The sequence below is a fragment of the Tachypleus tridentatus genome, chromosome 2, assembly GCF_004210375.1.
Source record: "Tachypleus tridentatus isolate NWPU-2018 chromosome 2, ASM421037v1, whole genome shotgun sequence".
NCBI lineage: Eukaryota > Metazoa > Arthropoda > Merostomata > Xiphosura > Limulidae > Tachypleus > Tachypleus tridentatus.
Genome location: NC_134826.1, coordinates 76,083,583 through 76,109,677, shown reverse-complemented (window position 1 = coordinate 76,109,677; position 26,095 = coordinate 76,083,583).

The window sequence follows — 26,095 nt, the reverse complement described above, 5'->3', positions numbered from 1 at the left end:
TTATACAGTAAAACCTGTCTAAGGCGGAATCGAACGGGACCGAGTAAAATTTCCGGCTTAGACATAGTGAACATATATTTCCTTAATTATATATAATTTTTGAGCGGAACGTTATAGTAATTTGACTCAAGGGAAGTAAGACGTTTGTGAATAAAGTTATACTGTTTATGCTATATTTATTACAATAAGAACAAAAATAGACATTCATAAGTACACAAAATCTTATCAAATTTATTTGAAGAAACTGTCCAATTTCAACTGTTTTGTTTTTTAATATGCTTTCTTATGCGGTTGGAAGATAACGCTAATTATACGGCTTTGTCATAAAGTTCATTTTTGTATACAAATTGATAGCATTAATAAAACTTGACGCTTGCGATTAAGTTAGTGCTATTCCTGGTTTAATTTCTGTTTCCTCACTATCTTTTCCATTTTGTTCATCTTCTGAATCTCTCACACTGTTACCATCTTGCGATTATATTATAGATTTTAACTGAATTTCATCAGTTTCTGTTAAAACATTCTTGTCAAATTTCACAAAACTTTCCACGTTCACAGAATTATCTACATCGATCTTCTCAATCAGAGTTTGTATTTCACTAGAATCGTCATAACAAACAACTTTCAACAAAAAGAGAGTGTTTTGTAGCTTTTTTTAAAAGTGAGGGTATTAAGTAAATTTTCCCTAAAGTTTAAAATTAGGGAAGATAGGAATTTATTTTTCGTAAGAATTATTTAAAGAGTAGAATTTTGCACTTAAAATACAAGTATATTTATACAAATAATGAATCTATTTTAACTGCAAAAATAATGACGGCAGAAAAAAGAACAGAATATATTTAACCAATATTTACTGTAACAAAATGTCCGAGAATTTATTAATATTTAAACAAATTATTAATTAAACAAGAATTTATTAATATTTAAACAAATTATTAATTAAATAAGAAATTAATATTTAAGCAAAAACATTTTTTCGCCTTCCTCAGGCTCTAATCCTACTTGTTGATAGATGAGGTAGGTGAAAGATAGTTTTCCGTCCGCGTTACGCAGGTTCCACCATATAGAGGACCTTTTATAAGCGAAATCTTAAGATAACGCTGCAAAATTTTGATATTTCCGGTTTGTACAGGTTTCCTCCCTATTGCAGTTTCCGGCTTACACAGGTTTTACAGTAGTTGTGTATGACGCTACTTTGTAGGTATCAAGTAAATCACTGTTTTGTTTATAGCAAACAATTTAATGATGGTATATGTTGGTTTAATAAAATTCTTTGTCAACTTACTGTTTTCAAGAGATATTATTCAGGAAGTTTTCATGAGCTTTAATTTCTTCAAACAAATGAACGTAAAGCTTCTTTCGTAACCATTACAAATAAAAAAGAACGTGATATTCAGTTATCGTAACAGTAGAGTACATTTTCTAGTAACAATAACTTTTAAAACTGTGGAATGAGCATTACAAAAAAATTGTTTGACTGCTAGTTTTTTTTTAAAGGACAATAATAACTTGATTATTTTATTAAACTGGCATTAAGAAAGTCGTCTGAACATATTAAACAACTGAAGATCCATATAAACATAAATTAAACTTAAGTCCTCCCCTAGTGGCACAGTGATGTGTCTACGACTTTACAGCGCTAAAAACTGGGTTTCAATACCTGTGGTGGGCAGGTAGCCATTTATGTAGCATTGTGCTTAATTGCAAATAAAACATTTACTGAAAGCTGAAGATTTTCCAAACCCCATAAAACAACTATCATGATAAGTAAACTATATATATAGAAAACTATAGAATATATATAACTATATATATGTTCTAAAACTATAGAAATCTACAGTATAATACCACTTTTGAATAAAAAAACATGAGTGGCAAAATCATACTGGGAGAGGGGCATATCTCTTTGTTTGTAATAATTACTGAAAACAGTGGATTTTGTTAGTATATAATGCTGTTTTTACAACATTCTTCCGTGTCTATATGCTTATCTTTGTTTGTAATATTTACTGAAAACAGTGGATTTTGTTAGTATATAATGCTGTTTTTACAACATTCTTCCGTGTCTATATGCTTATCTTTGTTTGTAATATTTACTGAAAACAGTGGATTTTGTTAGTATATAATGCTGTTTTTACAACATTCTTCCGTGTCTATATGCTTATCTTTGTTTGTAATATTTACTGAAAACAGTGGATTTTGTTAGTATATAATGCTGTTTTTTACAACATTCTTCCGTGTCTATATGCTTATCTTTGTTTGTAATATTTACTGAAAACAGTGGATTTTGTTAGTATATAATGCTGTTTTTACAACATTCTTCCGTGTCTATATGCTTATCTTTGTTTGTAATATTTACTGAAAACAGTGGATTTTGTTAGTATATAATGCTGTTTTTACAACATTCTTCCGTGTCTATATGCTTATCTTTGTTTGTAATATTTACTGAAAACAGTGGATTTTGTTGGTATATAATGCTGTTTTTACAACATTCTTCCGTGTCTATTTGCTTATCTTTGTTTGTAATATTTACTGAAAACAGTGGATTTTGTTAGTATATAATGCTGTTTTTACAACATTCTTCCGTGTCTATATGCTTATCTTTGTTTGTAATATTTACTGAAAACAGTGGATTTTGTTAGTATATAATGCTGTTTTTACAACATTCTTCCGTGTCTATATGCTTATCTTTGTTTGTAATATTTACTGAAAACAGTGGATTTTGTTAGTATATAATGCTGTTTTTACAACATTATATACATCATACATGTTGATAATTCAATTTATAAATTTAGATCCCCCCCCCACCATGATTCTTCTTAGCACTAAAAAAAAAGAAAGAGAAGCACCCCAGATAGTTAGGGCGCTTGACTTTCAGTTTGAGTATCACGGATTCGAATCCCTGTCCCACCAAACATGCTTGTCCTTTCATTTGTGTGAGCGTTATAATTTGGGATTTAATCCTACTATTCATCGGTAAAAGAGTAGCCCAAGAGTTGGCGGTAATGTCTAGTCTTTTACTGCTGACTTAGTCACAGATAACGCAAACGGCCTTCGTGTAACTTTACGCGAAATTCAAACCATTGTTTGTTTGTTTTTGGAATTTCGCACAAAGCTACTCGAGGGCTATCTGTGTTAGCCGTCCCTAATTTTGCAGTGTAAGACTAGAGGGAAGGCAGCTAGTCATCACCACCCACCGCCAACTCTTGGGCTACTCTTTTACCAACGAATAGTGGGATTGACCGTCACATTATAACGCCCCCATGGCTGAAAGGGCGAGCATGTTTGGCGCGACTGGGATGCGATCCCGCGACCCGCAGATTACGAAGCGCGCGCCTTAACGCGCTAGGCCATGCCAGGCCAATTCAAACCAAACACGCTTCTTTTATTTATTAGGAAACAGTTCATTCATTAGTGAATAGTGTGTGATTGTTCCGTTAAACTAAACGCCAACTCAGCCATTCACGGAGTTCTGTTATGAATGGTGCTGTAACGTTTTCCAGAACTACGGTGGCGCTTAAGTGATTATATTGTTGCTCGCCGAAAATACAGAGTTGTGAAATAATCAACTGTATATTCATGAGAGTTCACATGAATACTATTTTAAGATGCTTTTTACAGTTAATCATTAACTTGAAATTTGTAAATACATATATATAAAATACATTTATCCGTATAATAATATATCTGCGAGAGCCATTCCTAATTTTGTTAACAAACATTTCATTTGCGTTTACACAGATGATTTATTTAAATCTGTCTTAACCCTGACAGAGGCCTCAGCAGACACCAAACGGTCATCAAATAGTGAAAGCATGACATGTAGTTTTTCATCCATAAAAAGTTTCTAAGATACCTTAAACACTACTTAAACCTACACGAAAAGAATACCGTATTTTCCTTTACTACAATAGAATCCACATATTGCATCATATTGAGTAGTTTAATAATTAAAAAACATGAATCAAAGAACATTTATTTTTTATAAATTACATAATAAATCTAAGCAATAACTTGTGAGATTGATTATGGTATTTTGTTTGCTTTTGTAGAATTCGATGGTTATTAGGAGCTTAGTAGCCAACAAAGTTACGGACCAACAAATAACTGGTGCATAAATATTTTAAATATCTGGTTATTTTGTTGTTTTGAATTAAGCACAAAGCTACACAATGGGCCATGTGCTCTGCCCACCACGGGTATGGAAAGCGGGATTTTAGTGTTGTAAGTCCGCAGACATACCGCTGAGCCATTGGGGGGCGTATCTGGTTAAAGAATCAATATTGACCTCGTCCGTAGTGTTAAAATTCTCTACAAAATATTACATTAAATCATAACGGAGGAACGCAAAGGTAGTGTCCACGTGCAAGAAGGCGTGACTTAGCCTGCACGCTATTCTTAATTTTTGATAAATTATTTCGTCTGAAGACTAAACAGTTGGAAGGCCTTTCATTAATAGTTCACTAAGAAGTTATTGTTTTTCTTATTAGAATATGCGTCATCTACAACTGTAGTGATATACGGATTGAAATATGCACTCGATAATGTGTTATTATTTTATTTTACCAAACAGTGGTGCTGCTTGATAATATTTGACTTTTGGAAAGCCTTTGACTATAAATCTCCTTCAAAAAATTTTGCTCATATGCATGAACAAAATCGCTAGTGAACATTTAATTTTGTTTTGTAACAAAACTGGTGTAATATTACGAAGTCTAACGCTTGCATTTTGTTTTTGTCTCTCCTTTTAAAAAGCTTGAGCCAAATACTAAAATCGACAGATGAGTACAGTGAAGACACTGAACAAATTTAAAGCTGTGCATTCTATTTAAATGTGCTGACGTTAACATGAACATGAAACCCACAAAAGTCACATATAACTGTCGTGAAATAATGTTTTTGTCGAAGAGCCGGTTCTTAACCGTTTTGACTAATTAATACCACTAATAACTGTGTTTTTTAAAGTGTTTTCTGTCGTCCAAGGTCGAATATTATATCTGGAAAAAATACATACGTGTATGTATAGCAAGTACAGGTTTATAGAAATAAACAACAACAAACTGTACTGTGCTTGTGTTCGAAATGCTGTTTAATTATCATAGGATCGAAGTAAACGTTTGTCTACTTAAACAATAAAGTAAGTGTCATTAACATCAGTATACATTTCATTATGATGTCATAACCATATTTATCTAATAGCTTCCTTATACCTGTGGTCCATTTTTTTTCTTTTGATAGAGGGGTTATACGATCAGGTAAAGGAGGATCAGAATAGTCACCCGCTAGTACAGCGATAAGTCTACAGATTTCCCCTCAAAATCAGCGGTTCGAATCACCCCGGTGGGCTCAGCAGATAGCCTGATGTGGCTTTGTTATAAGAAAACACACATACGGTCAGAATATCTGTTAAATTGAAATTCCTACTAGAGACTGTTAATTATACATTTTTGAATAAACAGCAGAGTTGACATTTGAAGAAGGTTTTCAGAACCGTTACGAAATTGATTTGCTTGCTCACGGTTTTGTTGTGCCAGTTTGGCCAAAATAAAGTATCATAATAGGCTCCCCGTTTGCCATCTATTGTCTCTGCTGTAAATTATGTTGTGATTTATATTATTGTCAGTGTTATTGTGACGTAATAAAGAGTAGGTAGGGCACTCGACACGTAGTTTGCGGGTGGTGAGTTTAGACCTCGTCACCAAACATGCTCGCCTTTACAACTTTGAGGACGTTATGATGGGACGACCTGTCTCACTGTCTGTTGGTAAAAGAGTAGCCCAATGGTTGTCGGTGGGTGGTATTGACTATGGACAGCTAGCGCAGATAGCCCTCATTTACACTATGTAACACAAATTTTGTTCCTGGATACTATGTGTTATTTCTTAATTGCTTACGTTGTAAAAATACAGAAAATGGCCATTATTCCCTTCAAACTTTGCTTTTGTGACCTGGATAATGAAATTTAGAAATTAACCTATTTTTCATCTAAAAAACGGCTAAATTTGCACATTTTCATTTACATAAACATATGAATCAAGATTTACGTGTAGTTAATACTAAAGTTATACAAAAATGTTTAGAAGTAAGTAGTTTTCGAGATTTGCGACTGTAATGTAAATCACTTTCACGTATCGGCCCCCAAATATAGTCTTCAATCATGTTTTTTGTTATACATTCCTTGGCAGCGGCATTCAAAGTCCAGTATATTTTGGTGGAAGCGCTCAACTTGCTCCTCTAAGTATGCTTCCGTGTTCTCCTTGAATTTTTCATGATGAGCGTCAGAGATATGGACTTTCAGGGACATCCTGCAGCCCATTTTGCCGTAGTTCTTCACCATAGCCTCAACCAATTCCACATAATTTTCGACCTCGTGATTGCCCAAGAAGCCCCGAACCACTGCGACAAAGCTGCCCCAAGCTTTTCTTTATTCCTTCTTACTGAGCTTCTTGGGGAATTCTGTGCACTCCAGGATCTTCTTTATTTGTAGTCCAACGAAGACACCAGCTTTGACCTTTGCCTCAGACAGCTTAGGGAAAAAGTCTCGAAGGTACTTGAAGGCTGCAGACTCCTTATCAATAGCTGTGACAAATTGTTTCATAAGACCCAATTTTATATGCAATGGTGGGAACAACACCTTCTGGAGGTCCACTAGTGGCTCACACGTGATATTGTGCCTCCCCACAGAGAACTAGATTCGTTGTGACCAGTGCTTCCTGTTGTAGTGCACTGCGGTGTTCCTGCTGTCCCAAAGGTAAAGATAACAGGGAAACTTGGTAAAGCCTCCATGGAGACCCATCAGGAATGCCACCATTTTAAAGTCTCCGATAACCTCCCAGCCATACTCATCATACTTCAAAGCTTCTAGCAAGGTCCTGACACTGTTGTATTCCTCATTGAAGCGCAAAAAGATATTTAAATTTTAAAAAGTCTAAAATTTGTATAATATTAAATATTACTATTCAAGCAAGCAAAAATTGTCCATCTTACCTTCTAGAGTTTTTTTTACAATGCTGGTAGGTAAAATGGGGTGCCCAGAGTTTGTCTTGGTCCCCGACAGGCCTGCCGAAATATGCCTTGTAGGCTTCACACATTTTAGCATATGCTGTCACAGAGTACTTTTTCGTTCTTGTCTTGATAAATTAGCCACATACATAGCAGAATGCGTCTGGATAACGCTTGCAGCTTGTTCATGCCATCTCTGATAAAATCAGATGGGTCAATGTGTTCACTTAGGCAGCTAGAACTAAATTGAAATGGTGAGTAGTGAGCCCTGTATATATATTACTATGGAAAGTTCTAGAAGATTCTAAAAGGTTTTTGAAAATTCTCTTAAGTTCTACAATATTCTAGAAAATTCTTGTAAGTTCGAGAAAATTCTCTATCAGCTACTCAGCACTGAATCTACCTGGAATGTTCTGGAAAATGTGTAAATTTGGAAATTTCATTACCCAGGTTACAAAAGCAAAGTTTGAAGAGAAAAATAGGTCTTTTCCATTTACTTTAGGTATAAGCTATTAGGAAATAACGCTTTCTGCCCAGGAACAAGAAAAAGTAAAACTTTTTTTACATACTGTTATTTGTGCAAAATTCAAAGCAAACCAAACCGAATAAATACAACTTACTATAAGTACTCAATAGAGTGTAACACAGTTCTCATTGTTGGAACGAGTGTCAGTTTTGTTTTACTTATTAACAAACTCAAGTGCATTAGAGAAACATTTCCTGAAAGAAACTTCGCTGACTGCTTAGACTCAATGCAGACACTTTAAAGCGACATTCTCATAAATTTTCCATGTTATTTATACGAACCGTTAGTAAAGTGGTTTTTAAATTGTTCATACTACTAGTTTCATAAAAAGTTAGTGTTAATTCTTGAATTTAAAGTTTTAAACCTTAAATATGCTTTCCTAGGAAGATTTTTATGATGCACTCAAAAATGTCGTATCTTGGTGTGAACCATCCAAGTGATGTTTTAGGGGGCAATGGACAGAAGCTCTGGCTAAAGTGGAATTCACATATTATGAAATGGCCTAAATTATATGTACACAGAGAAAGTTTACGTGCTCTTAATGGATTTAATGTGATTGGCTGACAAATCTTTGTAGGAAAATTTTATGATATCACTTACGATTTGGACTGAAATTGCCAAATGTTAATAGTTCACTACCAGAATAGGTGATTGAAATGGTTTAACTGAACATGTCACTCAGAACTAAATTCACTCATAGGACTATAAAACTTAGGTACTTTAAATAATTTCATATGGTCTACCATATCTGCCTTGTAACTTACTGCACTCCCTTGTTGTTGATTTGCATGTTTTGTTTTTTGTTTTTGTTTAATTTCACGCTAAGCTACTCGAGGGCTATCTGCGCTAGCCGTCCCTAATTTTGCAGTGTAAGACTAGAGGGAAGGCAGCTAGTCATCACCACCCACCGCCAACTCTTTGGCTACTCTTTTACCAACGAATAATGGGATTGACCGTCACATTATAACGTCCCCACGGCTGAAAAGGCGAGCATGTTTGGCGCGACAGGGATGCGAACCCGCGACCCTCAGATTACGAGTCGCACGCCTTAACCCACCTGGCCATGCCGGGCCACCTTGCATGTTTTAGGAACTGCTCTCCAAGTTTGAATTTGTGGCGCAGGGTTAAATTCTCATGCATGTTCATTTTCATGAGCGTGATGGAGTTACGAGACGTGCCAACGTTCAGTGATGATGATCGAACGAGAATCGACGTTTTCAACGTGGTATGAACGATAACAGTGATGATCTGAAATCAGTTTTGTTCTTTCTAATTACAGAGAACTCTTTCCTACGCTACATTGTTGTGTTGGACTATCACAATTGAACAATGTAACACAGCCCAGCTAGGGGAGATGTTACTACAATTATCCCTATATCCATGCGATGATATTCAATAAAGACAACTTTCCTCTGATTTTCCATTACTTTTATTTTCTCTACACAGGGTCAGGAATGCCCTACGTAGTCAGTGATTGATAGATCACGACTTATTCAGTTCGTCCATTAAGTGATACCTTGTAAGGATATTGGGTGCTCCATTAATATTTGGAAATTAGAACATTACTACCTGTACATTATCGAATTATGATTTGTTCCTTTGATTAAAATAAATAAAGATACTGTTCTCAGTTAGAAGCGGATTAAGAAACAGAAGAGCATGGGGCTAACTTTTACTACCGAGATTCCTATGATCACCACTAAAAACTACGAAAAGAAAGCTCAACCTAAAGCTATGTTTTACATTTGTAGACAATGTGAAAATATTTCCCTCAAGTTTGCAAGACTCGTCTACAAATTAATGAACAATATGAGATATTTCTTGAATAGGAAAATGGTGTACGTAAAAAATTAGCATTTGGACAACCAAGTCTATAAACAAAAAGATTTTGTTTTGAATTAAGCACAAAGCTACACAATGGGCTACCTGTGCTCTGCACGGTACCACGGTAGCACGGGTATCGACACCTGTCTTCTAGCGGTATGAGTCCGCAGACCTATTGCTGTGCCACTGGGGGAAAACAGAAAGAAAACACATACACAACAATGCATGCAATCACGCACTCACACAAACAAATGCACAAACAGAAACGCTTATAATACACCGATACTCGCATGTTATGTCCAGCAGTCGTAGAAAATCATGTAATCTGTACTTGGTTAAACTACTGTCTTCCTCTGTCTTTTTATAGCAGAGGCATTTATGATTTGTTTGGTGTTAAGGGATTCTAACAAGTCATTTTATATCTTCAAAACTGCTAGTGTATTTAGCACATCTTGGCACATTGTTGATTGAAGTTTGTTCTTTATCATATTTTAGCGTTACGAATGATCTTTCTCCCAAGTAAGTCCTAAAGATTATCGTGATGTTTCGGAAAATTGATTTCAAAGATTGGTCGCATATCATTCTTAGCATACTTTATTTCTTTGACTCTAATGGTTTTTCAATGGACCCTATCTTTCAGAGATTGGCGAATTGAACAGTTTTTTTTCCTCTGTGCAACCCTCCATGTGTATGGAAAATGTACTAATCAGCTTTTCAGTGGCAAATTTGCAACTGAATCTTTCATATGCCACTGTTTTGTTGCCTAATGAAAGTGACAGTTTGTGAATTGTTTTTAGAAAGTCCAATTTTATATTGAACAGAGGGTAAAATTACTGTTTTCAGTATCCCCTTCGTTCTATTGTATATTTTCCTTTCTTTTCCTTGATCTTATATGTCTCATATCCTGACGGTTTGTTACTCTTTTCCTCATATTCAGGAAAGTTGTTTCAATTGTAGCATAAATGGTCTTGACTGCAAGTCCACTTGAAACTTTAATCGGAGTGAGGGTTTGTGTTATGGCTTTGAACCCTATTTCTAAGGCTTGCATTGTGCCTGAATAGGTGGTCCATCATTCGTCTGATAACTTCTTTATCGTCGGAAACCCTGCTTTTACAAGTACATCGTGTGGGGGCTTCCACGGGAAGGTTGAAGCTGAGAAAAAAACACATAAAGCTTCTGCCCAAGGGCAGAGAATAAACAAGCTTTAGTACAGCAGTCCTCAACACGGTGTCCAACCAAACTGATCAGTTGAGCGCAGCATAAAACATTGTCTGCTAGGGGGTTCTTTTTTTTTTATCAAGGCTTGCATGCCAGCATATTTGCTGTTCATATTGAGTGCATTGTTGTAATACTGCTCACAACAATTTTAAATTTGTATATCATTCTTTTCGAGGAGAATAATGAGAACTCTAGCAAGTTCTAGTCTTGTGTGATGCTTATTGGTAAAAAATGTAATGAATCTCTCTAATGGGCCATCATCTAAAACGTATCTAAAGATTACTATCAGTTGTTTCGTGTGAATATATATGGAATATAATCAACAGACACTGAGTGATAGTTGGATGTTTTGATTTCCTGGATAATGGTGGTGAAAACGTCTTTGTGTAGGATTTTTTATGAATGTGTCATAAACAGTTAATGATAAATAGGAAACATGATCTTTTCTTTTATTTGCATGTTTCTGAATGTGTTTAACAAGAAATGTATCATACTCAATTAAGAGCTCCAGTATTTCTAAGTAATTGGTATTATGCACTGAAACAACTACTTCATTGCTTTCTCTGAATGTTAACCCTTTGGATGATAAACACTTTTTGATTGAGTGAATGCACTCTAGAACTTGGTGCCAGAATTTTTCCTTTGACAAAATCTGTTCAGTTAAATTGGTGTCGATGAATCTGGTTTTGGCTTTACATATAACAAATTTGGTATTGCAACTTTGATGAAATGAACTTGTTTCATGCTGACTAACGGCCATTGCAACGTGTTTCCAGTCAGATTAACTAGTTTATGCTAATAAAGACGTCTCCATTGCTGTTGAAAACAATTCGCATGAAATTCAGAAAACTTTTCCTTTCGACAGAGAGAAAGTAGCAAGGCCAGTTTCTTTTAACATCTTCTCCGTTCAATTATACTTTCCACTCGGAATCGATTTTGTAGATGCATTGAAATCCGCATCAGTGTATTGGCAAGGAGTAGTCTCCGATGCACAAACAAAATAATTTCTTCAGAATCTTGTATCCATGTCTCAGTGTCGATTATAAAGGATGAGTTACAGTCTTCGTTACAATTGCAGTAATTGATTTCTTCCTGTTGGTAGAGACTCGATTCAGGTTCACAGTCATCAGCATCAAAAGTTGTAGTTTCTACATGATTGTTTTTATAGTCTAGGTTGGCGGTTGTTTTCGGTATTTTTTTTTATTGAGAGCAAAAGCTCGATTTGATATAAGGAAGTTAATGGTCATTATCATTCAAAGATTCAGTGTTTACTTTGTTGTTTCCACCATCTTGGCTGGTGGGTGTTTCGGTATTAGAGGATGAAGCCCATTAAATCCATTAGCTTCCTGTTTTTAGCTAATATTTTTTTCCTATTTTTACTTCCTCTTGCTTTGACCCAAGCTTTTCTCAACAGCTCTTGTATTTGTACATTTATATAATAGACAAGACGAATACTTAATGAATAATGTGTGTGTGTGCACATATAAGCATAGTTGTGGGGAGTGTAAAGAGAAAAAGACAGGGTAAAAGAGATGTCAGAACGAACTCCCTAATACTTTCATAACTAACGATATTTTCAAATTTTGTACTTGGATGACTTGTATTCTGTAGCCTTCAGTTGATGATGCTTATCAAGTTGTCAATGAGTTACTTAGAGCTGGTAAGTGAGCCTACATCAAGTAATTATGGATTTTTTACTGAATAAAAACGTGAAAAATATTTTCAAGAAGCACTAATAGTTGATACAATATATCCTGAAAGCTTATGGTAATGGTTGAACTCTCGTCTTGAACAAACTTCGAAATATTTGAGATTGAGGAATAAAAAAATATAGATATGTTTCAGTCTAGCCTAGCAACTTAGATCTAGTCTCATTCTAGGCCTATTGCTTGATCGTATGATAAGAGACGGGGTAATGTTACATGAGTTAAACTTCCAACAAAGAGTGCATTGATTCTGTGTAAATTAATGTAAAAGAACCACGTCTTTTTTTTAAAGAGCGATAACGTTCCGATTGATTTTGATCAATGAAAAAATTAATGATTACCACCTGTAAGTGAAAGTTTTTAAAAGGTTTAATTTTTTGTTTTGAGTTTCGAGCAAAGTTATACGGGGGTGATCTGCGCTAGCTATTCGTGATTTAGCAGTGTAAGACAGCTAGTCTTTTACGAACGAATAGTGGGATTGACTGTCACATTATAAAGCCTCCATGGCTGAAAGAGCGAGTATGTTTAGTGTGACGGGGTTTCGAATCCACGACCCTCAGGGTGCAAGTCATGCGCTCTAACCACTTGGCCATGCCGGACTCAAAGGCATAATTATATGATACATTGTTTTTCTGTTTCACTTTATAACCTATTTCATTAGTTGAATAATCAAAATTAATAAAATTTAAATTATATACGCTGCAATGCGCTGTTTTTTGTTTTCCACTAATAGTGTATTTCATTGACCAATAAATTTTCTAATTTAATAAAAGTAAATATCATATGCAGTTTATATTTTCCTGTGAAGATATTTTGTGCATTTGTTTGTTTGTTTTTCGCACAAAGCTACTCGAGGGCTATCTGTGCTAGTCGTCCCTAATTTAGCAGTGTAAGACTAGAGGGAAGGCAGCTAGTCATCACCATCCGCAGCAAACTCTTGGGCTCCTCTTTTACCAACGGATAGTGGAATTGAATCTCACATTATAACGTTCCCACGGCTGAAAGGGCGAACATGTTTGGCGCGACAGGGATGCGAACCCGCGACTCTCAGATTACGAGTCGCACGCCTTAACACACTTGGCCATGCCGGGCCATTGTGCATTTGAAAAGTTATCGGTGCATGTGGACTGTTTGGTTTTCTTTTTGTAAATATACAAACGAATATCGCTGTAGAATTATGCTAAATTTCATAAATTTACGATATATTTTGCGTGATGAAAATATATTACAAAATCTTCAAACCTTTTTTTTATTGAAGCATTAATGTATTTAAATAAATCCAGTTTTTCATCGTTGTTTAAATCTTATTTTAAAATTTTAAAAATATATAGGTACGGTGACGATCCGTTCGTGTGCGAGCCCATTACTCCGAAGTCCCGATAATCCGAAAATGTTTTTTTTTTTTAATCTGTAACAGTTAAAATATTAAGTTGATTGTTCGGATAAATTTGTGAAATAGTATTACAAAAAGACCCCAGGGTATAACCTGCAATTTATCATGAGTGGATGGACAACGTTTATCACCATTTTTTTGATACTATTTTTTTTTTGTATGCGTATGGTGTGTTAGCTGCATATTTACCCATCTAGATTGGATCTGAACTTATCTCCTCTGGGAGAATGGACATTCAAGATTCTTTTGCTATAGTACTGTGACAATGAATGTTGTATCTCCAACTCACTAAACATGTTGAAAGCTTTCAGTCTGTAGAATTATTTGACATTTGGCGGAGGAAATAAGCTGTATACTACAGTATTAAATCAAGTATTTCTTATTTCTGTTGTTTGTACTATTAGACCAAGTCGTAAGGAACGGCTGTTCCCGCGAACTCTCCAAAAAAAAAAAAAATCTCTTAAACTTTTCATTTGAAAATGCTTTCATCTGTAACGGAACTTCAGTTTATTTATTCATTGCACTTTGAATCATTCTGTGAAAACCAAAAATATGTGATTATCGGGCCTTCGGAATAGTGGGCGGTAACCCTAGGTACAATTTTAACTTCACTTAATTATGGCAAGATTATGGTAATTAGAAATCAGTTTTCGTTATGGTTAGTTAGCTGCATAAAGGCACTTTGAACATAGAAAAATTAGGAAAAGCTTTTGAAAACTGTAATAATTGGTCGATACTGGTTGTAGCATTTCGCCTTGTCATACACCATCTTCAAACAAACACTTTAAGTTTTACAGAACCGCAAGTTATGACCTAAACATGTTTTTATTTCTATGCTGAGAAACAGAATTAATTAAAAAAAAAAGATATTTGTGCAACGTTAAAATGATTTGTTGGTTTGTAATTAAGCACATTACTCAATGGGCTATCTGTGCTCTGCCCACCACGAGTATCGAGACGCAGTTTCTAGCAGTGTATGTCTGCAGACATATCGTTGTGCTACTGGGGGGTGCGTTGAAATGATATAAACATATATTTACTGAATTTAATTCCTTACACAATATCTTGCCTGGCATGGCCAAGCGTGTTAAGTCGTGTGAGTCGTAATCTGAGGGTCGTGGGTTCGCATCCCCGTCGCGCCAAATATGCTTACCCTTTCAGCCGTGGGGGCGTTATAACTTGACGGTCAATCCCACTATTCGTTGGTAAAAGAGTAGCTCAAGAGTTGGCGGTGGGTGGTGATGACTAGCTGCCTTCCCTCTTGTCTTACACTGCTAAATTAGGGACGGCTAGCACAGATAGCCCTCGAGTAGCTTTGTGCGAAATTCCAAAACAAACAAACACAGTATCTTATGATGTTTATTATACTTTGCAAATTGTATTGTTGAACAGTTAGGGTTTTCTGTTTATTTTATTTTATGAATAATCAAGTTGGATGGTAACTGTTTCGTATTGTATATTGTGAACAGCTTTGTTGACAGTCATAGCTGTCATTTATTGTATTTTCTAAACAGCTTTTTTGGACAGTTAGGGATTTTCTTTTAGTGAACGACTTTATTGGACAGTCAGGGTTTCCTATTTATTTTGGGAACACCCTTGTTGGACAAACAGTTATGGTTTCCTGTTTATTACATTCTAAAAAAATATATTATTGGACAGTCAGTGGTTCATATTTATTATATTTTTATGAATAGTCAAGGTTTCCTTTTGTATTTTGTGAAAAACCTTGTCGGACATTTACGGTTTCCTACTATTTGTAATTTATGATCAGCCTTGTTATACACTCGTTTTTGCCTATTTGTTGTATTTTATAAACCGCTTTGTTGAACAGTGAGGGATTCCTATTTATTATATATTTTTTGTGAGTGGCCTTATTAGGCAATCAGAATTTCCTATTTAATTTGTGAATACTCTTGTTGGACAGACGGTAATGGTTTCATGTGTCTTATGTTCTGAAAACAAACTTGTTGAAGAATCAAAGATTCCTATTTATTGATTTTTATGAGAAGCCTTATTACACAGCTAAGACTTTAATGGATAATCTGGGTTTCCTGTTTATTGATATTTATGAACAGTGTATTTGTAGTGGAAAGCAAAAAAAAGTATGACAATAATTTGCTGAAGTATAGGACATTATCGAGAATCTTCCATAGCGCATTCACTTTCTGTGGTGAACATGGGAGTAAGAATTGACGAAAATTTGTATACGACAAGAGCTACTTAAAAATTGTAAGGAATTTAAGGCATTATATATATATATAGTAAGTTAAAATATATTTTATGTGTTGTTGTTGTAGGGCTAAGGATTCTTCTGAAGTAGGCATGTGTGGCGTGTTAACGATTAATTCGAAAAATAAACGAACAGCACTCACTCTACTTCTTTTCAAAATAATATTTAAGTTTGGAATAAGGTAAACGTATGTACGGATTTTTTTTTACATTATAGATTATTATAGGCATATTTTAAACACTATATAGTTATTTTCTTGTTGTCAAAAGTCCACTTATGTCTATTCAATTGCTTTTAGAATTTCAGTTGATAAGCCAAACTATTTTTCTCTATTACTATTGCCAAACTATTGGAGTATAGTTCACTTGCGTTTCATCGAGTTACCACAGTTGTTTTCTATACTTCTAAAATCATGTTCTTTTTTCGTATTTAGGCCTACTTCCAATTCCAATAAATGTCTTCTTTTTGCATACAGACCTACTTCCAAATAATCATCTACTTTTTGTCAAAATCCACATAAACAGATTCAATTTCTCAGAAGTCTCTTTGACAGAATAAACTATTCATCTTATCTATGTTAATACTGTTAGTCTCACTTTAACATATATGAATTGTTAGGCCTTCATTCTCTGTCCGAAAGTCTCTTTTACCTGAATTTACTTTATTCTCGCCTTCCCTGTCTTTGTCTCCTGTTTTCAGCTTACCTTATACTATTCATACGTTTATTACTAAATCGTCTGCTTGCTACATACCCTGGACGTCAATAAATTTCACGCGACGTTCTATAATCTCTACATCAATGAGTTATGAACACAACGAGTTACGTAACTGAAGTTGTCATAACATTTACTTTAAAACAGTGGTGCACAAAGTCCGGTCCGCGACGAGTCGCCCGCGATGTCCAACGGGAAAGTCAAACATAGAGAGTTCACTCGCTTAGGGTTCGCGCCTGCGCGAAGATTAAGCGCTATAGAAGAATATGCATTAGATTAGATACTGGATGGTTCCATATTTGTGTCGAGCAATAAAGAAAATTTAACAAGCAGTGATGCACAAACTTTTTGAGTCAGGGACCACAAACAGACTTCTCGTAATCGTTGGGGGGCCACAAAAAAGTGAAGATTAAAATCGTCCCACAGTTGTCTCACACAAGATGGGCATCACATTTACGAATAAACAAATAAAGATTACATCAAAGAGTTTGCACATTATTTTAAGAAATGTTATGATACGTCAACTGTCACAAAGTCAGTGTGATGGATGTTGATGCATGTCATCTACGAGCTTAGAAATGTCCGGCTTGATGTTTGACATTGAAACACGCAAGACTGCTTCCGGATGATCATCAGTCAGCTGATTGCGAGTGTTTTTTTTTTGTTCAGTTTCATATGCGAGAGAAAGCCTGTTCGCAGCAGTACGTGCTGCCAAACATGCTGGTGTGGACAAGTGCATTCTCTTTCAGATTAACAAATGTATCAGGCAACGTTTTGTAGAAGTCAAGCAAACTGTTTTCTAGGGAAATAGCACGCAGTTAATCAGATGCCTGGAGATCAGTAAGTTCGAGCTGATATTCTGCTGACAAGTCATCCACTGACACATTGAACGGATCAGCAGAAAGTTTCATCAATAATCTGCATTGGTCAAAGTCATGAAACCGTGAGTTGAAGAATTGAATCGAGGTATCTAGCTTTCCAACATAAACTTGTATGTCAATGTCCTGATTATTCTGTAGCTGTGACTGAAAAGTGGGAAAGTGCACGAAGTTGCCTGATGCTGCCGGAACAACTGCAACTTTGTCCTGAAAACTGAGACGTAATTTGCAAGCTGACAGACGAGCTGATTTTTGCCTTGCAACTTCAAATTCAGATCATTCAAGTGTTATGTCACGTCGACCAGAAAGGTCAAATCAGCTTGCCATGCTGGATCAGTCATGGAAACCACTTCTGTGTCTTTGTTCTTGCTTCTGAGGAATTCTATCACCTCATCAATCAACTCCCAGAATCTTCTGAGCATCTTCCTTCGACTCAGCCAGCGTACTTCACAGTGATACACAAGGTCACCATAGTCTGAACCAATGTCTTCAAGAAGACTTCGAAACTGACGGTGATTGAGCCCTCGTGATTTCATGAAATTAATGGTTTTCGTCACTAATGTCATCAGTACCTGAAAACCAAGTTCTTTACTGCACAGGTTCTGTTGGTGAATAATACAGTGCAACTTCACCAACTGTCTGTTCTGCTTTCCTCGATGCTTCATCAACAGTGCTACCAGCCCGCTACTTTCTCCAGTCATGGCTGGTGCTCCATCAGTTGTCACACTTACCAGTTTCGTGAAATCCAATGAAACACTACTACACAGTCGTACTGTCTCCTCGAATAGAGCAGACCCAGTTGTCTGACCTTTCATGGAACCCACACCGGTTAGTTTCTCTGTGATATCAAACGATGACGACACACCACGAAAAAAACTAGTAGCTGTGCTGTTGAACTGATGTCAGTCGACTCGTCTGTTGCCAAAGAGAAGTAGACAAATTTGGCTGCTTTATTTGTAAGCTGCCTTGTCACGTCTGCTGAGAGGTGTGAAATTCTTCGTTGAACTGTCATACGATTCAAAGCCACCGTCTGTAGCTTGAGAACTGCTTCCGGACACAACTTTTCCAATGCAGTAATCATACAAAGCTGACTGCTTTGAGAAAACGTTCTGCTGGTGATTTAGCGACCGTCGCAGAGATTCAATTCGAGCTGTTCGTTCATCACCGACAATGTTGTGGAAATCTTTATGCTTCGACTCATAATGACGCTTTATATTGGATACCTTCGCTACTGCTACTGTCGAATGACACAGCAGACAAATCACGTTCTTCGGTTGTTGAACAAAACAGTATTGCGCAGTCCAATTATCACGAAACTGCCGGTTTTCGTCAACTTTTAAATTATGATTAGCTGCCATTTTTGTTACGAAATAATATTAAAATAGGGCTAGTAAGTAAATCTCGAAGAACAATTGGAACGCGTGAGATTTCGTAATTACGGAAATATTACGTCATTACACCAATGATTAAATGCCTATGCATTAACGAGATTTGCTTATTAAATTTTCTTTATTGCTCGACACAAAAATGGAACCATTCAGTATCTAATCTAATGCATATTCTTCTATAGCGCTTAATCTTCGCGCAGGCACGAACTCTCCATGTTTGACTTTCCCGTTGGACATCGTGGGCCATTTGGCGGCTCGTCACTGGCTGGACTTTGTGCACCACTGCTTTAAAATATTTGCTTCTAACTCTCGTGTTATGAACAGAATTAAAGAATCATAAAATATTCACTCAAAAAATAAATTAATAATATTACACCAAACAGTCTTTTATATCATGAGACATACAAGTAGATGTTTGGTCTTTCAATAATGAATTATTTAGCAGGATCCAAAGTCTAGATGGAATATTAGCATAGATATACTTAGAGCCATAGGTGGGCTGATTGAAGCTGTAAGTTTGTTTAAAGGAAAAGGATAAATTATATGGTAGAGATGGGCTTCACTTGAGTGGGTTAGGATGTGTGTTTGAGAAAGCTTTAAGTGTAATAATTTAAGACAGTATAAACTGAACGGATATAGTTGTGCATAAGTTTGAAAATTTGAGAATAAATAAATTAATAGGATAGTTAGGACAGTAAAGAGACTGGAAAAAATTGGTTCTTGACATTGTAATGGTTTCTGACATTGGGCAGATTATTTTATAAAAGTAATAAAAAGTCCAGTCCACTTAAGGCTTAGGCTTAACATACGTAAAAAACTAAATAATTACATGTTAAATTTCGTTTGTTATCTACAACACAAATTCAAAACTGGCTGTGTAATACATTTGCTAACTCAGTAATAAATAAAGAAACCATAAAAGACTCATAAACTAAGTAACTACAATGCTTTGTTTTATTTTATTTCATAATAATAGTTTCATTTACGTCCCTTAAGTCTATATATGTTGTGATGTCAAATACATATCTGGCTTCCAGTCTAGACACTTTTATGTTGACAAAAGAAGTTTATATATTATGCCAAATCTCCTTCTAGAAAACAGTGCAAACATCTGAAATATTAAAAGTAGTTTAGAGAAAAGGATGTGGCTGATATTATCCTTGCATTTGTTAGTCCATATTTCAGGTGATCCATTCTGCCCTGATATTCTTTTAAAGTTTTTTAGTTTGCTATTATAATAATCTTCCTGCATACTGTTTTTGCATTTTTGTACATCATCACATTTGTTATTATAATATTCTTGCATTTCATACATTTTTTATTGTAATTTTTGCAAAGCTACTTGAAGGCCATCTGTAGCAGCTAGATTTTTATTTTATGTCTTCAGTTTTGTTATTACAAGTTCTTACATTTTTAACTGTGTTTATTAATTAACGATGAATTAGACAAAATAAAATAATAGTTCATCAACATCAATAAGTTTCCTCCACAAACCGTAGAAAACATTATACGCACACACCTAGACAGAAAGCAAAATCAACCAACAAAAGTAAATATATCTCATGAATCAAAAAATCACGAAACCATATACTGCTGCATACCATATATTCCTGACATCAGCAGACAAATAACCAACATTTGGCAAAAACTAGTAACAAAATATGACATTCCAGTTAATACCAAATTTATTCAAAAACCAGGCACAAAACTGAGGTCTATACTATGTAAAAACTACACTGACAAACACCACACCAACATTATTTATAAAATACAATGTGATAACTGCCACGACTTCTATATTGGAGAAACAAGTAGAAAAATGGAAACCAGATTCAAAGAACATAAAAAAGTCACCTTCACACGTTTTCGAACACTGCAAGTCAAATAAACACAGCATAACCATAGAAAACACTCAAATACTAAATAAAGAAACAAGCTTAAACAAACGCAAAATTAAAGAAGCCTTAGTTATACAACAACTTAAACCCAAAATAAACCAATATAAAGGAACGCCTTTATACCTATATTAATATAATAAAATAAATAAATTATATATTCAAACATCTAACACCGCCCTCTACGTTCCGACACTCAGTTACACAACCCCTTCCAAACATGTGGTCAGCTTCCGGTCAATTACCTCTTTCTTTATGAACCTGACGATGACCAAAGAAGGTCGAAACGTTGTTCGCTCTTCTATGTAAAATATTCTCTCAACCCAAACGAGCCGTTTTTTGCATATATATTTCTCTACGAGTGGGTTTTCTCGACATCACTGATTAGTGAAGATTTTGTTGTCTTTCTGTTGTACTCATGGCTAAAGGATAATAAAAGGATAAAACCTGACTAGTATATAATTATACATACCAATTGATATGGATCTGCTTCATTAACCCTACATTTTTGTTATTTTTGTGTAACAGTTAATAATTTTGTCTTATCCTTTTAATCCCTTAAAAATATAGTGTTACCTTAATATTTTTGTATTTCCTTTCTTAAATCTGTGGCTTTCTTCTGTCTTATACGTATTTTTCTCAGAACTTCTTATCTCTTCTAAAACATTTAAGTATTTCATGTAATAGTCATTGCTTATGAACATATTATCTGTGATGACGAGAAACCCACTTGTTGAAATTTATATGCAAAACGGCTCGTTTGGGCTGAAAACACTTTACATAGAAGAGCGAACAACGTTTCGACCTTCTTCGGTCATCGTCAGGTTCACAAAGAAAGGTAATTGACCGGAAGCTGACCACCTCTTTCTTTCTTTGTGAACCTGACGATGACCGAAGAAGGTCAAACGTTGTTCGCTCTTCTATGTAAATGTTTCTCAGCAAACGAGCCGTTTTTGCTATAAATGAACATATTATCTGTATCTGTACAAATTTCTTTGTTGGAAACTACAGTATAGGACATTCTTTACATTTATCACACACCAAATATTCCACATCTTTTTACATTGCAACTCCTAATCATTTATATTAATCAAGTAAACAAACACCTGAAATCTGCACAAAAAAAGTCTGAGTAACATAAATCTTACACAGTAGTTAATGTGATTTTGTTTTAAATTTTATTTCAAACAAAGTTATACAATCAGCTAAAATTAAACCCATGAATGTAAAGACTGAAAATAGTTTTCATTTAGTGCATCATGGAACATGTTTTGAAACAATCCTTTACATTTTTAAAATTTTTTGTGGATTAATGTCTATTAAATAGGTAGGCAAGAAACCTTGAGTGATGAAGATCATTGAAATGGTTTAATTGTGTAAAATAACTTCAGTAGTTGTGCAGTTGTAGTGTTGTTGTGCTACTTAGCAGGAAAAAACTTAGTAAAACACCAAAACTTCATTTTCATCTGCTGTCAAGACAGAAAAGAAATACAGGATAACAGATTATGGGAAAACTACACAGCAACATAAAAGTTAAAAAATAATAAATGCTAGTCGTGATAAAACACTTGGTTGCAAGAGTCAGTCTTCTTCAAACATATCAGCACCACACTTTTTGTATATATTACTGCGTTGACTCAACTATAGATCAGTTTCAAATATAATATGGCCATCATTTTCTGAAACCATGGGAAAGAACAAAAACTTTAGTGTTGTAACATCCTTTTTTAGGTCCACAAAATCAATACTATAACTGAACAGCCTTCAGGCAGACTAGTTGCTAGAATTACCTTGAGCAAGCATCTGAAAGCATGCTATCTGGATTTTCGGGAATGTGACAGGCTAGAATAGATGGGAGAGGTCCTATGACTGGCCATGATTATAAGGCAACTATGAATTTTACATCCTAATTATTAAACAAAAAACATTGCCTTATAATCATACCAATATGGTAATTGTAATAATAAGTAAGATTTACTGTATGAGGGATATTTTATAAAATTTGTAAATATTTCGTTTAGGATATTTCATGTGACATAAACATGAATTGTGTCTTTGAAAGGTAAAATAAAAGGTTTCATTGTACTGTTTGCAACTTTGGAAATTGATACAATTTTTTTAATGTTATCTGCTCTTTGTTTTGCCTTTTGGATAGACTAGCATTACTGTCTTAAGCTCAGGAGTGTTAGTTGCAGATTTAAAAAAATGTTTTTTGTTTAGGGAATTAGGTATAAAGAAATTTAAATGAAAATGGACTGAATACTACTTTTTATTAAGTTGCATGTCTTGTTTTAGTTTTGAGACACCTTCAGTGATAGCTCAGTAGTTTAATAATAATTTGAAAACAAGTTTTAAAAGGCTAGAATGAGAGATCTCTTTCACATGATAAAGTGATATTTACTGTTATACTTTACAATTGGATCTTTGGTTGTTCAGATTTCTGAGTTCTCAGGGCTCTCTATTAAAAATTTAGGCTTACAATTTAAGGTTGTGAATTAATTTTAAATTCATAATAATATTTTACATTTTTTAGGCTGAGAATCATATGGACTCTGTGATTGAGCCTCATGATGATCAAGACAGGAAATCCAGGCTAACCAACATTAAATACTGTATGTGCCATCTAGGGAATGCAAATGAAGAAGTAGTGTATGTATATAGATATTTTAAACACATTAGTCTGCTTAATTAGAGAATATCTGTGATTAGCTCATATAGAAATCAGAATAAAATAGTCATACCACACAGTCACAAATATTAAAATGTTATTTACTTAGAAATAGCTCTAGATAGTAAGATTACATATTCCTAAAATTTTGTAATTTAAAATCCTTGATTGGTTCTCATTCCTGAGAGATTGCATAGAATTTTATTTGACCAGTTAAAGGTAAATCAATTACAACAATTCATTCTTGGGAGATCATTTAGCATTATATTTTTATTGATTGAAGGGTTAATCATATAGCATGCTCTTTTATTGGTTGAATGTTTAGTCACTTGTAATGATACTTGTATGGTTAATAAAATAATTAATCATTAAATTGATATATTACTGTATTCTTATCTAGACTAGACAAAGTAGTGTTGACCTCAATACTTGTTGTAATATTTAATTAATTGTATTAATTGTTAATTTTTTGTAAACTTAGATATATATATATATATATATGTTTTAGAATAATGCAGTCTTTTTCCCCTTTCTTAGTATACCAAGATTATCAAGTGCACAATCAAATAGTTTAACCAGGTTAAGAGTCAGGCACAACATACCAGTTGCTAAAAAAAGTAAGTGTTTTACTGATCATAAAGTTGAACTTCTTTCATCTTATTATTATACTATAGTTTCTGACCATGCAGTAAATGTTTACGAGTCTTTAAAACTATAACATAAATGGTAATCAAATAAAGAAAAAATATTCAAGTTACCAGTAAATGTTGAACAATATCATATTTTACCTGATGTTTGAAATATGTTAGAAACAAGTTTCAACTGTTATTATTAATAAGTAATTAGTGACCTAGTGAAAAACTGCTACAATAGCTCAATCCTGTAATAATTATTAGTTCGTTGTGATCATGAAACAATCTTATTGTTTTGTTTTCAAAATTGTCAGTATTTATCATATTATTGTCAGTTATGTTAATTTTAAAGTGGTATCTGTACAAAATTCAAGAACAATATCACACATTCCAAAATTTGCAGTTAAACTGTATTCGTGTGTGTGTGCATGCATGTATTCTAGTTATTTGAAGGGCAATTTTATGATAATTTTTGTATATGATAAAACTATATTTGTGCATAAGTTAAGAAAATTAAAGAGAACCACAGTTTTACAAAATGCACAATGATTTATTAAAAAGGTACCAGCCCCATTTAACAACTGAAGTAGAATATCATTGAAATGTCTACAGTTTTTTAATAAGATCGGTGCCTTTTTAATAGATTATTCACACTTTTTTATCGTTATTGTGTTTTTAATTTAGATATTATTCGTCTGTATTTGTCAATTTATTATTATATATGAAGTCATATTCTCTAATTTTTTTGTTTTGGTCATCATTTTTTTATAATACTGTGTGTAGTGAAATTTTAAAATATAAATTGCTGTTTATTTTTTTTTTCATCTAATCTGTCTTTTCTTTTTCATGTAATGCACTGTATCTTTCTCAGTCCTTTACATGTACTTGGTCATAATCAGTATTAAAATCAACCAAGATTTTGTAAACTTGTTTTATATATGCCATTGCTTTTTCACATAGGCTTGATTTAATATTTCACCTGTTTTTTTCATATTAATCTATAAATATATAATAGAAGAATAAAATCTAATTGATGGTACTGTGTTAAACTACCTTTCTGTGTCTTATCTCTCATATGCTAATTTAACAATTCTTTTTTGTGAATTTATTCATAAATTTTTAATATAAAAGAATGCACTTACTTTGTGAATGATGTTTATATTAGTTTTCTATTTAAGGTGTATGTGATCCATATATTTCATTAACCTTTAAAGTACTTACTTGTTTTACATACCATTCACTACCAGCTGCACCTACATGTGTAATCATGTTGAGCAGTTTCACAATTTTGTGTGGAAAAAACTGCCTGAAAATGGATGAATTTGCTTGTTTCCTATGTAAAATATTTAGAAAACTACAGCAGTATGTAGTGAGATTAAATATATTAGACAGGCCTGCAAACTTGAACTATGTAAAAGCTGTTTGGGTTTTAGTAATGAACTTTTCACAATTCAGATATCTAGATTTCAAAAGTAATATTCATTTTTTCCATTTTGTAAGGTGTTTGTACAAATTGGAAAAAAAAACATGTTAACTTAGATCAAATTATTATTTCGTTTTTTACCACAATGAACACTTTTTATCATTATGTTTGTTAACAAAAATACAAAGAAACTGAAGAAAAATGATAAACACTGATGTGAAATGAGTATGCATTCTCATTCATCCTATTTTTTTTGTGTGAATCCTGTGTCTTTTAGTCTCAAAACTACATTTTATGGTCTTTATTTTATGTATTACATCTGGAGCATCTTGTTGCAATGATCAGCAGTAATCAGCTATCATGCTGATGTGTCACCTTCCTTGATACCTCCTCTCCATTTCCCTGAAGTCTTGATGAAACCTTTTATCTTGTTCTTCATTGATGCCACTGAGATTTTCAGGAAAATATTCAGTATTTAAGTGTAAGAAAGAAATAATCAGTGATGTCGAGAAAACCCACTTGTAGAGAAAAATATATATGTAAAATTTTCTCAACCCAAACAAGCCGTTTTTACACATGTAAGAAAGAAACTTTTCAAA